We start from the raw sequence: 15,162 nt of genomic DNA on the forward strand, positions 1-15,162 counted from the left end.
CGCGGAGGGAGCTTTTGCACACATAGTTTATTTGCATAAACTACGAATGCGCGAGTGACGAGGATTTTCAGGAATTTCAACTCTTGGATGATCATCGATTTGCCGGCAGGATAATTAACCGTCATTTATATTACCGCTGTTCACATTTCTTCCGTCTATTATGTCGCATCTACAGAGGTCGAGTGATATATTTCCAGGGCAATGCATCTATGAGTCGTAAAAACAGGTTGTCTGGAGACAGATTTCTTTTGCGAACGTACGTTTCGCAAACTTTCAACACGTACGACGTTCGAGGGGCACGTCTCGCAAAAGACAAAGAGAAAAAAAAATGCATAAGGATAACGTAAAAGTTGAAGAAAAAAAAACCGCACGTATGTCAAAATTGTACATTACACATATCTACGTGTGTACATAAAGGCATAGTGACAATGACCGTTACCTACTTGCAGTTTTCGCACAATATATTGTACCTACAGTATATATATATACATATATATACACACACACAGCTACTTATCGACGGTTCTTTGTAAGCGCCTTACAATTAGTGCAAAGCTGGCACACTCGCAACTACTAATTCAGCCCGCTAAACAGGCACGGTATAGGTACTTAGGTGTATATTATACGCCGCGGTATACGCACCAAAAAAGTCCGAAGGGTAGGCGCTAATTATTCGACCCGAGAGTGGATTGGTAGGTTCTACGGGCTGCACTTAAGAGCTCACATATACAATCCGTATCCGCAACAAGACTCTTTCTTTTCTTTTCTTTTCTTTTCTTTTCTTTTCTTTTCCTTCCTTTCTTTCCTCCCGCTGACTATCCACCAGAAAGGTATACACACGTCTCTAAGCAACGAGACTGGAGCATCGATACGAAACTGCGGTAGATATATAAATTAAGATGCAATAATTCAAACGTAAACACACGTTGGAGAAATAACATATGAATACGAATTACACATATCTACCCCTGCTGCAGTGAAATATGACAATTTTTTTTTTTTTTTCAACCCTGTGGCAACGCCACAACAACCCACGTATATTTGACCAAAAATTTGCGATGCTGTTCGGCGCAGTGCAGCCAACTAATTTCGGAACACCCTGTACACGCGATACGCGTACGTATATGTATATATACACACAAATATATATATATATATATATATAGGTACGCGCATATGTAACATACGGTAAAGCTAAGGATGCGTCGCGCACACATGGCTGAGCGGAGTCGACGCGTGTATGGATGGATATCCGCGTCGGCCGACCGAGCCTATACACATAATAAATATATGTATGCATAGCTACGAACACGAGCGCATAGCTGCACCGATCGGCCGCTGACCCCGTTGCCGTCTTTCTCACTTTAACCTCGCGTAACCTCTGCCTGACGACGACGACGACGACGACGGCGAGAAAGACGCAAGATCAAACAACGAGGAATTATGAATGACTCTTTCTCTTTCTCTGTCTCCTCTTCGTCTTTATCTCTTCACTTCCACCGTGCCCCAAACAGTGACTCTTTGGGACTCACTCGTTCGCCTGCCGCGTTCTTCGCTATCACGCACGAGCTCTCCTCTTTTCCCTCAAATATTTACACAACGCGTAATAACGGAATAATTTAAAAAAATTAATTTAAAAAAAAAAAACCAACAATTTATATTATTTAAATATTTTGATAAACTTCGCGACAGATTGCTGTTTGTAGTAATATGATAAGTAACTGTAACGCGCAAGTGTACCTCGATTATCAATCATCGATCGAAACCCTCATATTTGATCGATTTCAGCAGACAGTGTTTAGAAAGTTATCTTTTCAACGAGTCAAGAACTACGTACCGAGACGAGAGCCTACGATTTTCTTGACATGATACCTAAAGCGGTAAAAAAGCGACTCGTGTTATTTTTTTTCTTTTAGCTGCCCAATTCCTCTTCTCGATTATCTTCAAGTAGGAACTTTGACTACTCAACGACCATCCTGACTGTAGAACATCCATCCATCGATCCATCCATCCATCCATCCATCCATTCATTCGTCAATCTTCCCGTCCGAGACAATACAAGTAATACTTCCCCCACTGGTGTACGATTAGTTATAAGTTATATGAAGTGAAAGGATCGGTTACTTGAAAAAAACAAAAAAAAAACCCGATTTGTATTTTCTACCGTTGACGATAACGCAGCGCCTCAAGAGCTTGCAAAGAAAATCGATCCGATTCGTTATTTTTTAAACGTTGTTCCCGTGCGGTTAGGGTTCAGATAAAAAAAAATGAAATATAAATAACACGACAATTAACAGCTCGCGTCAATGTTGCTGGCAGTATAAAAAGTAACCGGATCGAAGTCGATCACCGATATATGGATTTTCTCCACCGTTACAAACATAACCCGCATCCTGAATTATTCGACTGATAGAATTCTCACATTCCTGATTCGATCCTACATTGTTGATCGACCTGCACGTCAACGTCTGTCCTCAGACATACTTCGATCAGCCCAATGAACTAGTTTCCCGCACCCTTAAAACATACAAAATACAGGAATACTCGTAATATGTAAAACAGTATGTTGTCCTTAAAAACTAAATACAAATATTTTCTCCAACTTCGTTTCGTGCGTACAGAGGTAATGGTAGAGGTAACGTCACCGCCGACGATAATAACAATAACGATAACGATAACGCCACTGACCTCCGAGGGATTCGAAAAATCTCCTCACTGGATAGGTGATACAAACGTGCGGTATGTGTGGCATAAATGGTCGGTGCACCGTGTCGGCGAGCCGGTGGTTACTACGCACCGAACGACTGCTGCAGTCGGTAGGTAGGTAGGTAGGTACACGGTGGTGTTGTTTACTGTCTGGAGAAAACGAGGAATTTCTATACGCGGTCAGACGACGACGAAGGACGGCGAAGACGGCGAGGGAAAGAAAATCATGATAAAAGAGAAATAACGGTACCAAAATAAAAGAATATCAACAAAACAAGACGGACGAAAAAGAAAACCGGAAAAAAAATCCCTGCTTTTTCTCAAATTTCCCGGTTAAAAATATGTGTGTGTGTGTGTGTATATTATTTTCTTTCCCGTACCTTGGCAAAGATTTAACCGGCATTACTTTGCGCATAGGAGAAAAAAAAAAACCCATTCACAATATGTATTTGTAACACCGTGCTTTGAGTCTTCGTGAATGTTGTTTACAGGTTGTAAAAATCCAATATGAAATTCAATCAATGATTTCTGAGAACACAGCAACGTTTGCAATAGAGAGATTTTCATTACCGTGTTAAGGATTATCAGGGTGCACGGTCATAATTTGAATACATATAAAATATATTAGAACCTTTGTTCGGCATCAGGTACATCATACACCGCGTGTCTGATGGTATAAGGACGTACGCGCCATTATACGACCTTTTACCACGCGTAAAGGTAAAAAGGCGTATCCCCACCTTGTGGTGGTGATGACGATGATGATGATGATGATGATGATGATGATGATGCAAAACCGTGTAGCTACGGAACTGGAAGGATTGAAGATGAAAATAAAGAAAATGAAAAAAACAAAGATTATAAAAAAAACTATGACCCAGTGACAACGACCCAACTAATCTTCCCGAGGATTTTTACTCTGCATAAAAAATTTCACCAACATTAAAACATCTTACATTACGCATCGTGCGTTTTAATTATTATAACAACAATAATAATCAACGAACAGTAATACGTAAGATACAATTACACCGAATGAACCTGTGTAACCCGGCACAGCTACGGAAAAGATACATACCCATATGTATACATAAATATCATACGTGAAACACGAATGATGGGGGAAAAAAAGGAAATACGAAATGCACGAATAGATTACAAGTGAGAAAAAAAAAGAAGAAAATTATTATACTTAATTACCAACGCAGCAGCGCGTAATAAGCGGTGCATTTGAATTTTTCTGAATGAATCGTCACTGCGACGTGCGAACGAAAGATAGAAGAAAGAGATAGAAATAAGGCGCGGGAGGGGGAGGGGGAGGGAAGGGGAAAAAAACCGCTCGGAATTCGAAACCGCGATAGTACGCACATAGTTATACGTACCTGTTATGACAATTAATCCGCAATATCATATTTGCACATAGTCGTTACTACAGACAAAACCGCAACACGCATCGGACGCACGTGCGTCCACACACGACATCGAACATCACCCCCTCTCCCACGTCATCCTCGTCGTCGTCGTCATGGCAATAGTAATAGTTATAACACGGCTGACGAGGAGACGATAAGACGACGCGTACGTCAACAAGGAGGCATCGACCGTGCCTGCATGCGTGCACTAGAGTGTATAAAGATATTACGTGCAGCGTGTTACCGTGTAAAACACCGTATAATATTTTATACATTTGTACCTTCTGTACGTATAAAGATAGATAAGATTCGACGCGTCCAATAAATATATATATATATATATATAAATGTTAATGCGATCGTCCAGAACAACAAGACGAGGAGGGGTAGAAAATTAGGTGGAAAAGGAAGAGGAGGATGAGAAAAGAAAAGAATGAATAAAGGAGGGTGGGGGTGGGTGGAGGATATAGCGGCGTTAGCTCCTCCGACTTAGTTAAATTCTCATGCATTCCGCCATGTCATGGCGTCGGCGGTCCGCTCTCTCTCTCTCTCTCTCTCTCACTACGTCTGCTGCTGCTGCTCCTGGTAGTAGTAGTAGTAGTAGTAGTGCAGTATCAGAGGCTGTATCACCGTACGCGAAGAGAGCGGCAACAACAACAGCAGCAGCAGCAGCAGCAGCACCTCCACCGCCCACTGCACTAAATGCTGCTCGAGAGAAGTAAAAAAAAAAAAAAATATATATATATATATATATGGAACGGAGAAGAGAGGAGAGGAGGCCCCGCCGCGCTGTACCCGGTGTAAACAGAGCCACTGCAGCTCGCCGCCGCGCCGGGGCCGCCAGACGTCGTCGACGCACGTGACCCACACCAGGGACCCTTTTACGAATGCATACACGCGTGCATGCGGATAAACCGCGAATGAGACGCGTGCGAATCGCGAAGGATGATGAAAAAGAAGACGAGGTGTAATAAAAGGTATACGGGTATGCACGCGCACGCCTATCTACGTATTAATAAACACACCGTATATTAAACCCGTAATAAATCTGTATAAATCATTCGCTCCTCGTCGATGATGCTACACATTCTAGTCGGTGCCGGACACATACACGCATACATACACACGTACAAGATACGCAGGGTGGCGAGTGAGTGAGTCGAGAAGGTTTGTCTCTCTCTCTCTCTCTCTCTCTGCAGTAAAACCGTTCGCGATTTTCCACCGCATTCTTACATCCATATAATGTATAGTATGTATAATATATCTGTATAATACGCGTAATTTACACACATCCAGACCCTACTCCTCTTCCAATCACATTATGTACAGTGACCTCGAGTGACGCGCGTATACAAACATACGGATATGCATGTACGTGTATATAACACATCTGTATGCATAAAATACACATATATGTATATATATATATACACACACACATGTATATGCGTACACAAGTTCTCACGTATATAACGTACTACAAGGAAGTCGTAAAACACTGTCGACGTCGTCGGTTGGTTGGCTGGTCGGTCGGTCGGTTTGCAGTGACGTACGTGCGAGAAGACGCCCATGTTATACCAATGCGCAGGTAATACGCGTGAATACTCGCGGAGGGGGTAAGGAGGAGGAGGAGGGTCAGAGGGGCGGGGGTGGGGATCAGATGTAACGCCAAGAGAGCCAACTTGTCCGTTACACTTACAATTATTTAATTACGACGCACCACACGTGTGTGATTTATTGTTATATACATCACCTGCCTCCCCCCCCCCCGTTATCACATGTAACGTTTGTATATTCGCGAGTAATAATAACAATATCATCATCGTCATCGTCATCGTCATCGTCGTCGTCGTCGTCGTCGTCGGATGGACAAAGAATTGGACCGTCGATCGCACGCCACGCACGGATATACCTGCATCATTTAACTCCAACGAGTCTTGGCGTTTACCTAACCTACAGGTAGACGTCGGTTTCCAATTCCCTCCCGGTCTTGGGTCTCCGGTTCCCTTCGTAGCTCGCTTCGAAGGGCCAACCGACATCATCACCACCACCAGCAGCAGCAGCAGCAGCAGCAGCAACGACGAGTCGGCGAGGCGGTTGCGTGCACGCGTCGGCGGCGGCGGCGGCGGCGAGGAGCTCGCGTTATGTTTGCACATCCGCGGGAGCGATGAACTTAAAGTCTCGGAGAGTTCTTCGCCGACGCCGCCTCCTTATTCTATACCTACTCCAGGGCGGCGCCGCAGTCGCCGACGCCGTCGTCGTCGTCGTCGTTACTGGCTACGTTCACGTACGATCCAATTACTGTAATTGTTCGGGGTTGGTATTTTCTTTTCTTTTTTTTTTTACCCCCCTTTTTTTGATACACTAGTATCAGACTCTACGCGACCCTCGATTAAAGAGAAAAGAATAACACGAGTAATAACAATAAAATAATTACTCGTCAATTTTCATCCCACTTACAGTTACACAATTAAGAGATATTTCGGCACAGAAAATGTAATAATAGTCAATGAAACGATTACACCTAGATGTAAGAGGGTATACCGACATTGTGTCGAAATAAATTACACATTGTACGCGTGTATGTATGCAATAGATTTTTCATTCAATGTATCTAATGAAAATTGTACGGGACTTTAGATTCTTCGAAAACCCGAAGTATCGTTTTCGCGAAAAACATAAATATTAAGAGAAATTTTGCAGCAGAGAAAGATACAAACAGAATAAGAGACAAAAATTGCAGGAAGAGAAGAAAAAAAAAATTGCATCGGTACGCGGTAACTAGATAGAGATATATAGATTGGTAGGTAGGTAGGCAAGTACCGTTAAGCGACGAGGTGTACAAGTACCGCAAACTCAAAGTCATATGTTTAAAATCTCTCCCTCTCCCCTTATTATTATGATTAAACCCGACGTAACTGAGCGTAAAAAAATTCCCCGCAATTATTTATATATATTTATATATTACACAAGTATAAAATATCCGCACGTTGTGAAACTCGATTTCAATCGTCTCTGAATTTATTTTCCCGTTTATGTCCATTTCTTTTGCCCCCCCCCCCCCCCCCCCCCCCCATACCTATATAATAAATATACGCGTGTTGCACGTTTTGTGCCGAAGAAGAAAAAATGGCCATAACGCGAGGAGAGGGAGGGGGCGGGGGGGAAAGGGATGAGCGTTGAACCCGGCGGAAAAATTAAAAATCTTCCGTTTATAGTTTTTAACGTTTTGTTTCTTGTCTCGTGTATACGCATATTAATATCTTGCCAAGTTGAGAAACCCTGACAACAGCAGCAGCAGCGAGCGAGAGAGAGGGAGAGAGGGAGAGTTAGGCGACCCCCGGTATAGTAGGTAGAAGAAGAAGAAGAAGAAGAAGAAGAGGAAGATACGGAGCCAACGTAGGCGCGTCAATGCACGCGAGACGACGACTCACGCTGTGAGAAATATATGAATGCACCATCGAAATTCCATTCATAGGCGTGTGTATCACGTGTATCACACACACGCGTGCACATACATTTTATTGTCCAGTTTGTCGGAGGGAGTGATAGTTACGTAACCTCTTCCTTGATCAGAGAATATAGACAATTAACCGCATTAAGTAATATCGAACGAATAATTCAAACGATTTATGAAAATAGGAAAAAAATAAAGAAAACATTCAGACGAACACGATCCCGTTATCGATCGATCGTACACACCGTGTTACAGGTACAGAAACCCAACCAAGCATTCCTAGTTGAATTTATATCACGCTGTTTGAAATATAAGTAATATAATCGCGCGCGCGTGCGCGATCGAGCAGAGAATGAGTGTGTGTGCGTGTGTAGCGAGCAGCGAATGAGCGTGTACGTACCACGTGGCGATGAAGCAGCAGCAGCAGCAGCAGCATCTGAATCAATGATGAGCTGCGCTTTACGGTGGCGGCAGCAGCGGCGATGACGTTAGTCTTCCCGATTAAATCGAGCAAACAAACAATGATTCGGAAATTGTTTACCATCTTATCTATCACTGTACGACGAAATCGCGCGGTTGTAGTCACGACGGTAGTCGAGAGTTTGTTATTTCGGCATCGCCGATGAGAATTTAGAACGTCGTACGCTCAAAGTTCAACATCTTCACTGTATTTTATAAATGCACGTCCGTGTACGTAATATTATATCGATGCAATGGCAGTGTGCAATCGTTTGGATTTTAATTAAAAGAAGATTAATTTTTATTTCTCATTTTTATTTACTTCATCTCTCGTGCCAATTATTTTTTTCTTTCTTTCTTTTTTTTTTGTCAGTCAATCCCAGATCATCATTTTCATCACCTGTGCAGAGTGTTACACGATACATATATATATTATATATTGTATGTTGTATAATATTCAGCAACGCACACGCGCACATCATCAAACAATCACAAACGACGAACGATGCACACTAAAAAAAAACACTTCTTCGTACGATACAAATTATTTCGTCGTCCGTAGATACGTGTACACACATTGTTTCCCGCGCACACGCCTTTCTCTCCTTCTTCCGATACCTGTCGGCTGTTTAATAACGCGTAATTTGTATTATCAATGGTCGAAATGCCTCTATCGACATATCTAGTCGCGTTATACACGACTAACATTTCGCCGATTGTTCGGAACGCGGCGTCCCGAGCATACGGGTAGTCGATCCTTTAGGCTGACTATGCCAAAGCAGAGAGTAAGATGGGTGGGACTGAGTACGAAGGAAGGAAGAGAGAGAGAGGGAAAGAACGGCGTCGTGCGTTAGTGCCGGGTACACACACGGAGGGTGGATGGCGGAATGGCGGGAGGAAAAAGTCGCGTGGTAGGAGTGGAAACGGATCGCGAGAAGAAGTAAGAGGGAGAAGGAGGAGGAGGAGTGAAACGAGTAGAAGTAGGAGAGAACAAAACGAACCAGGACACGTGTGCGGAGCGCTTCCTGCCGTAGACCGGAAGTGGCGTGCGTACACCACCACCGTCACCAGCCGCTGGCTCGGAGGGTGAACGCGCTCGCTGACTTTTCCCTCTTTATCTCTCTCTTTCTCTCCCTCTCTCTTTCTCTCCCTCTCTCTTTCTCTGTACCTCTCTTCGAATGAACGAAGCTGCTGTGTTAAAGCTATGTGTCTTCTTATTTTTTTCCCCTTTCCCGATCGTATTCTGCTTTCGTCGATCTTGTTTTGCACTTTTTTTATACGTGCACAAAGTTTCGCCATTGATGCTCGCGATCCTCTCTGTCTCTCTCTCTCTCTCTCAGAGATGAAATCACGTCTCCGGTTCTCGGCAAAAGAGAAGAAAAAATTATCAAAGATAAATCCTTCGTGGAGTAACTTGAAAAAAAAAAAAAAAAAAGGTGAACCAGGAAGGGGACGAACTTGTTGCCGTGTACAGTCTTGTACCAGAATCTCAACACTTGCAGGAGGAGCAACTTGTTTCGGACCGTTACGACGACGGTCAACTCGGATTCCCTCATCAAATTCTATTTGCTACAATTGTTATTCGTCCTCGAGGAAAGGATGTAAACACACACGCAAACACAATACGTAAGTCCGTTCGTTGGATTAGGTCGGTATGTATATCACGGTTGTTTAGTATAAACATATATATTTTTTTTGTTTCTTAAACTCCCCCAACCCGCCTTCTACGTCATCGTTCGTCGTTCAGGGTAAACAAGGAAAACGATGAAAAATAAGAAACACTAACGTGACATTTAAAGTAGGGAATTATTTATATACACAAGTAAAAATCAACGACAAAGATGGAAAGCTTGGTCGGCACTTTTTTTTGTTTCGTTTCTTTTTTTTTTTTTTTTACACACGTTGATCGTAGATTTTATTTTTACGTAACGCGTTTCATTCCCGAACTACTATCAATTCCACCGTTCGTGTAAATTTTCACCATAGTCACGATTTCGAACAGATAAATAATTATTATTAAGCATCAAGGTTGTTCTACTTTTTCTTGCTACTTGTAAACCGTGCAAGCGTATTTATAACCGGATCAGCGGTAATCATCAATCGTTCGTTGATCGATTGCTCTCGAAAAACACGGAGTGAGGTGGGAGAAACTTTTGAAAAAGTAACGGAAACAGAGGGGATAAGAAAAAGAAAAAAAAAAGAAGGAACGGCTGGCGTTGCCGGTGGTGTTGAAAGTAGCCTCCTGGAACGCGCTTGAACTTCCGGCTCTCCTTCCGGCAGCTTCGCTCGTGTACCGCTACGATGGTGGCGTTCGTCGACGTCATCGTCGTCGACCCACGTGTTTCACACATTCGTTAATATTACTTGCAACTCTCTCTTGGTTTCGCACTTCAAATCGATCACTCGTCGTTTACTTTCTCTCTCTCTCTCTCTCTCCTCGCACATTCTTTCTCCGTTTCCTCGGATAAGCGACAAAACGCAAGGTCCTTATCCCGGGGTAACATCCGTCAGGCATCGTTTTAACGAAGAAAACTAACATTCGTGATCCCCAGCGTAAAATAACCAAGGATAAAAGTTCGTTCGGTTCAATGTCTCATATCTATAGAACCGTTTGACGCACGCAAATTTTCGAGTCGATTGACGGAAGCGCAGCTGCCTGCCTGCCTGCCTGCCATCGTTTTACATCGTATATAGCTCGCGTATGTTGCGAGGAAGGCGCTCACTGGACGGAACACAAAACTCTTTACAACACCTTACGTACGTAGCACTTGATACATACATACAAACGCACACATTCCGAAATGCGTGCGAGTAGTGCGTATGCGTCTATACACATAAATACACACATCAACTGCGTATAATCGCGCCCGTGTCGTGTCGTACCGTACCGTACGAAGCCGTTCCGCGACTACGTGTGTATTCGAAAAACGGTATTTAATAACGCACAACGCGCACTCTTGTCAACCGCGCGTAAGGAGCGAGGAAAGAAGGGAACGAGGTAGGCGCAGACACGTTACGACGGAGGGGAAGGAAGAAGAGAAGGTGGAAGGGGGAGTAGAGGGCGGGAGGAGGGAGAGAGAGATAGAGCGAGGCGGGGTAGATCCGGGAATGATAACGAGAATCAACGCGGAGTCGGGAAAAACTACGGCCAAACTCTCTCGACCTCGTCGTCGTCGACGGTCCGAGAGTCGAAACCTTGTCGCCGCGGTCGTCGTCGTCGTCGTCGTCGTAGTTTCAACGCGAACCGAGTATCACGGACACTCTCTCTCAACGACGAAGGGAAGAACTGCGCGGCGACGCGGCCCGTCCCACACTGAGAATGATCGGTGGCGCGCCACGCTCAACACCAACACACTCTGGCGAGCGAGTCGGATACTACGGTGGGCTTCGGCTCGTTTCTTCGCTCGCTCGCCAGTCCGTCCGTCCGTTTGTCCGTTCCTTCGTTCCACCGTTCCACCGTTCCTACGTTCCTCCGTTCGTTCACGGATCTGACGCACGCACGCACGCACGCACGCACGCACGCGGAGTCGAAGAGAAGAGTGACGAAGACGCGTCGCGGCAGAGATCTCGAGAGATGAAGAGAGACGATGCCACGGGGGGGGGGGGGGAGGGGATAAAGCAGACCCGTTATTTCTCAGAAACGCCGCCGCCAACGACAGACCTGCCTGCATCGGCTAGCCGAGCGCCGGACGGACGCGGAGCAAACCCCCTCTTCTCTTTTCTTTTCTTCTCTTCTCTTCTCTTCTCTTCTCTTCTCTTCTCTTCTCTTCTCTTCTCTTCTCTTCTCTTCTCTTCTCTTCTCTTCTCTTCTCTTCTCTTCTCTTCTCTTCTCTTCTCTTCTCTTCTCTTCTCTTCTCTTCTCTTCTCTTCTCTTCTCTTCTCTTCTCTTCTCTTCTCTTCTCTTCTCTTCTCTTCTCTTCTCTTCTCTTCCCTTCGTTTCGCTTCTATCCTTCGGTACGTACGTACGTACGTCCGGCGAAATTAAGCGATTCGCGCTAAACGCCGCCGCCGTTGCGAGACCGTTGTCTGCCGCCAGATGAGAATGCCCCGTCCGACGAACGCTGGAAATTTTTCATCGTTCAACGACTCTGATCCTTTCCCGACAACGAGCGGTCCGTATCAGCGGAATACGGATACTTCTCAAATGCGGGTTTCTTCCGTATTTACTTGGATACGTCAGAATTTCTATTTCTTCTTCTTACCTAATTTTTTTTTTTTTTTATTTCTATGTAATTCATATTTTTTTTTCCCCCACAACGTCTACGTTACACCTCTGCGTGTTCTTCAACGAGTCGCGTCACGTGAATGAACTTGTCGAAAGGATCACACCCGATTGGTGGAAAAAACGCCTCGTTTCTTTTTTTCTTTTTTTTTTTCGCTCTTCGTCCGTCATTTCGAAAGATGTTCATTTATTTATTTTTAGTACACGAAAAGTTCCACGCGGTCAGGGTCGGTATCCCGTGTGACCGACACGCGTGTTTCGAGACAGCGGGTCTCTTTCTCACGAATTCTCGGAGTAGAGGGCCGTCGGTTCCTTGGCCCGGATTTGACGGTGGAGGGAGGGATGTCCACTACCACCCTCCGGGCACGACGACGTCGGCGTCGTCACTGAGGCTGCGCGCGGCTGACTGCATGCGACGCACCATGCAGCGTGCCTCCGAGAACTGCAAGTTTCATTAACGGTCCCGCACTCGTGTATATGAGCGCGCCCGCGTGCGTGCGCTCGTGTATGCTCGGCACGCAGGCACGCACGCACGCACGTTACAGAGGCGCGGGACAAACGCGTATACGTATATAGGTATATGCAGAGACGAGACTTGCCCCCAGCCCCGCCGATCCCAAAGAGACCTCCTTGGTCGCGTGCATTCCAGCGGATGCCGTATACCAGGGATTCAGGGCCGACACTAGCGACGCGCGGGCTTCGCATCGGGGTCGGGGAGCTTGATCTGTAAATCGCAGCGGCAGCGATCGCGTTGAGCGCCATTTTTTTTTTTTTTTTAAATTTTTTTTTCTTGCTATTGTAAACATCGCTGACAAATTCAAGTTTGCTGAGAATGTTTGCGAATGAAAAATGTATCGTAACAGTTGCTAATTTTCAAATTACGTCACTGCGTTGAAAGTAACAGAAGTTAGAAGTAATGTTACGAGGTAATATTTGAAATCAAAAAAGCCTGTAAATTTTTAAAACTATCTAACCCATTTTTTATCATCTGCACGTAATGCGCAATTTCTAAATGAATGAGATTAAAGGGTAACCGTGTTGTTTTTTTTTTTTGCTTATCGATAAAGAAGCCGGCTATCGGAGAAATGTTCTTGACGTAAGTTGAATCAATTTTTTTCCTCCTTGACGGAATTGTTTACAAAACACGTACGGATTGATATTGTTTTTCCCCAATTTTGTCGAATTATATAACAGAAGAATATATACGTAATAATTTAAATTTAGACAATCACGTTCATTTATACGGCATTCGTTGGCGATACAAGAAAATTCAACGAAACTTTACAAAGATGGAGCATGATATTCACTCGCCACAGAGGATACACGGTATTAAACTGTACAACTCGGCAGCCATCACGAGAATTGAGAATAAATTTAGAACTAAAAATATCGCGGTCCATGCTGATAACAGTTGAATCTAAAGAGCCGAAGCATGCGTGCGAACGACGAACGCGATGTTTTTCGAAAAGACTCGACGATCGGGAATGCATCAACAAGAAAGAAAGAAAGAAAGAAAGAAAGAAAGAAAGGTAAAAAAAAAAATAAAGGAAAAGAAATCATTCGGAACCATAATACATGCGAGTGAAGAAAAACCGGGCCGTGCGGCGTAGCTCAGTGAAAATATCAATGAATATCGTAGTTGTCGTCGTCGTCGTCATCGTCGCGTGAACGTAATAATTATCAGAGGGGAAAATACGGAGCGCGACGGCGTGGTGGGGGCGAAGTGTCGAGGGTAAGGGGCGGAGGTGGTGGGGGGAGGGGGGGGGGGCAGGCAGGGTATTCCCCTCGTGGTTTGCCCCTGAGTTGAACTCGGCAAGAAGGCAAGCAGCAGCAGCAGACTGACGCCACCCGTACCGCTGCAAACCACGTGCGATTGTATGCATGCTGCTGCGCGCACACGTTAGTGCAGAGGTAACCGTAGTGGTAGTAGAATAATGGACGACGACGACGACTGCTGCTGCTGCTGCTGCTGGTGCTTGCTTTTACGTTACACTACTACCACACACAACCACCGAGCGTCGGTAGTAATCGCGACACACGAAACGCGTAGCGCGCACAACGTAGTACGACGATGGTGCTTGCGGTTGTGGTCGAGACGACGACGGTCGTGACGGTGGTGACGGTGGTGGTGAGTACTGGGTATACGGTAGTATCTCGCCCCCCCCCCCCCCCTCCTTCCGACCAACCGCTCTTTTTTCTCCGCCGCTGCCTCGCGCGGCCACATTCATAAAGATTCGCGCTTGCCTGCCTGCATCCGCGATACCGTGCAGTTCTGCACCACACCTTACATCCCCCCCCCCCCCCACGTATGTATCTAAAATATCGTGTCGAGTGTTACCTTGCCCTACGTAAGTCTCGGGGCTTTTTGGGCGCGGTGTCGTCGCCACGAATTATTTCGCGCGTCGATTCGCCGCTGCGCTGCGCCACGTTACGCGCACGGAGAATCTTATAATACGGCAATAAATGATAAAAAAAAAAAAAAAAAAAACAAATAATCGTCGTAAAAATGACAAAGATATCGGTAACAATCGTCGTTGCGTAGGATTATGCGTTAGACGCAAAGAATAACGTGTGTATAAGTAAAAGGAAGCAGGAATGATATCGGGGTCTCGAGGAGTTAGGATCATCGGCGAGCTGCAAGCGATGCAGCGGTATCGGGTGTGAATGACTCGACTATGGGGGCAGGGGGGTTCGGGGACCGTCTACTAACCGTGGGAGGAGGAGGCAGAGAAGGGCGTCGTGCATCACGAACGCGGGCTTCGAGATGTCACAGAGGTTCGAATGTGTGTGGGACCGGAAGCGGGGAGTATCCGGCGTGGCTTGTGTGGGCTTCTCTCTCCCTCCCCCTCCCTCTCTCTCTCTCTCTCTTGCTCTCTCCGTCTATCCACCTCCCATGCTTCGCGACG

General features: G+C 45.3%; 1 protein-coding gene across 7 annotated transcripts in view; it reads right to left on the reverse strand.

Moving 5' to 3' along the window:
- LOC124212668 (serine/threonine-protein phosphatase 4 regulatory subunit 1) overlaps positions 1 to 15,162 on the reverse strand; it is a 136,688-nt gene that overhangs the window by 32,042 nt on the left and 89,484 nt on the right. The window contains exons 1-2 of one of the 7 annotated variants that reach the window (XM_069133827.1): positions 9,203 to 10,215; positions 7,976 to 8,659 (exon numbers count right to left, since the gene is read on the reverse strand). The exons of 5 other annotated variants lie outside the window; for them this stretch is intronic. The gene's annotated coding sequence lies outside the window, so the exon portion shown is untranslated. Of the gene's footprint in view, positions 1 to 7,975; positions 10,216 to 15,162 lie in introns of those variants that run through there. One more of the 7 variants, XM_046612982.1, reaches the window with a different exon arrangement.

This window comes from Neodiprion pinetum, chromosome 2, assembly GCF_021155775.2.
Source record: "Neodiprion pinetum isolate iyNeoPine1 chromosome 2, iyNeoPine1.2, whole genome shotgun sequence".
NCBI lineage: Eukaryota > Metazoa > Arthropoda > Insecta > Hymenoptera > Diprionidae > Neodiprion > Neodiprion pinetum.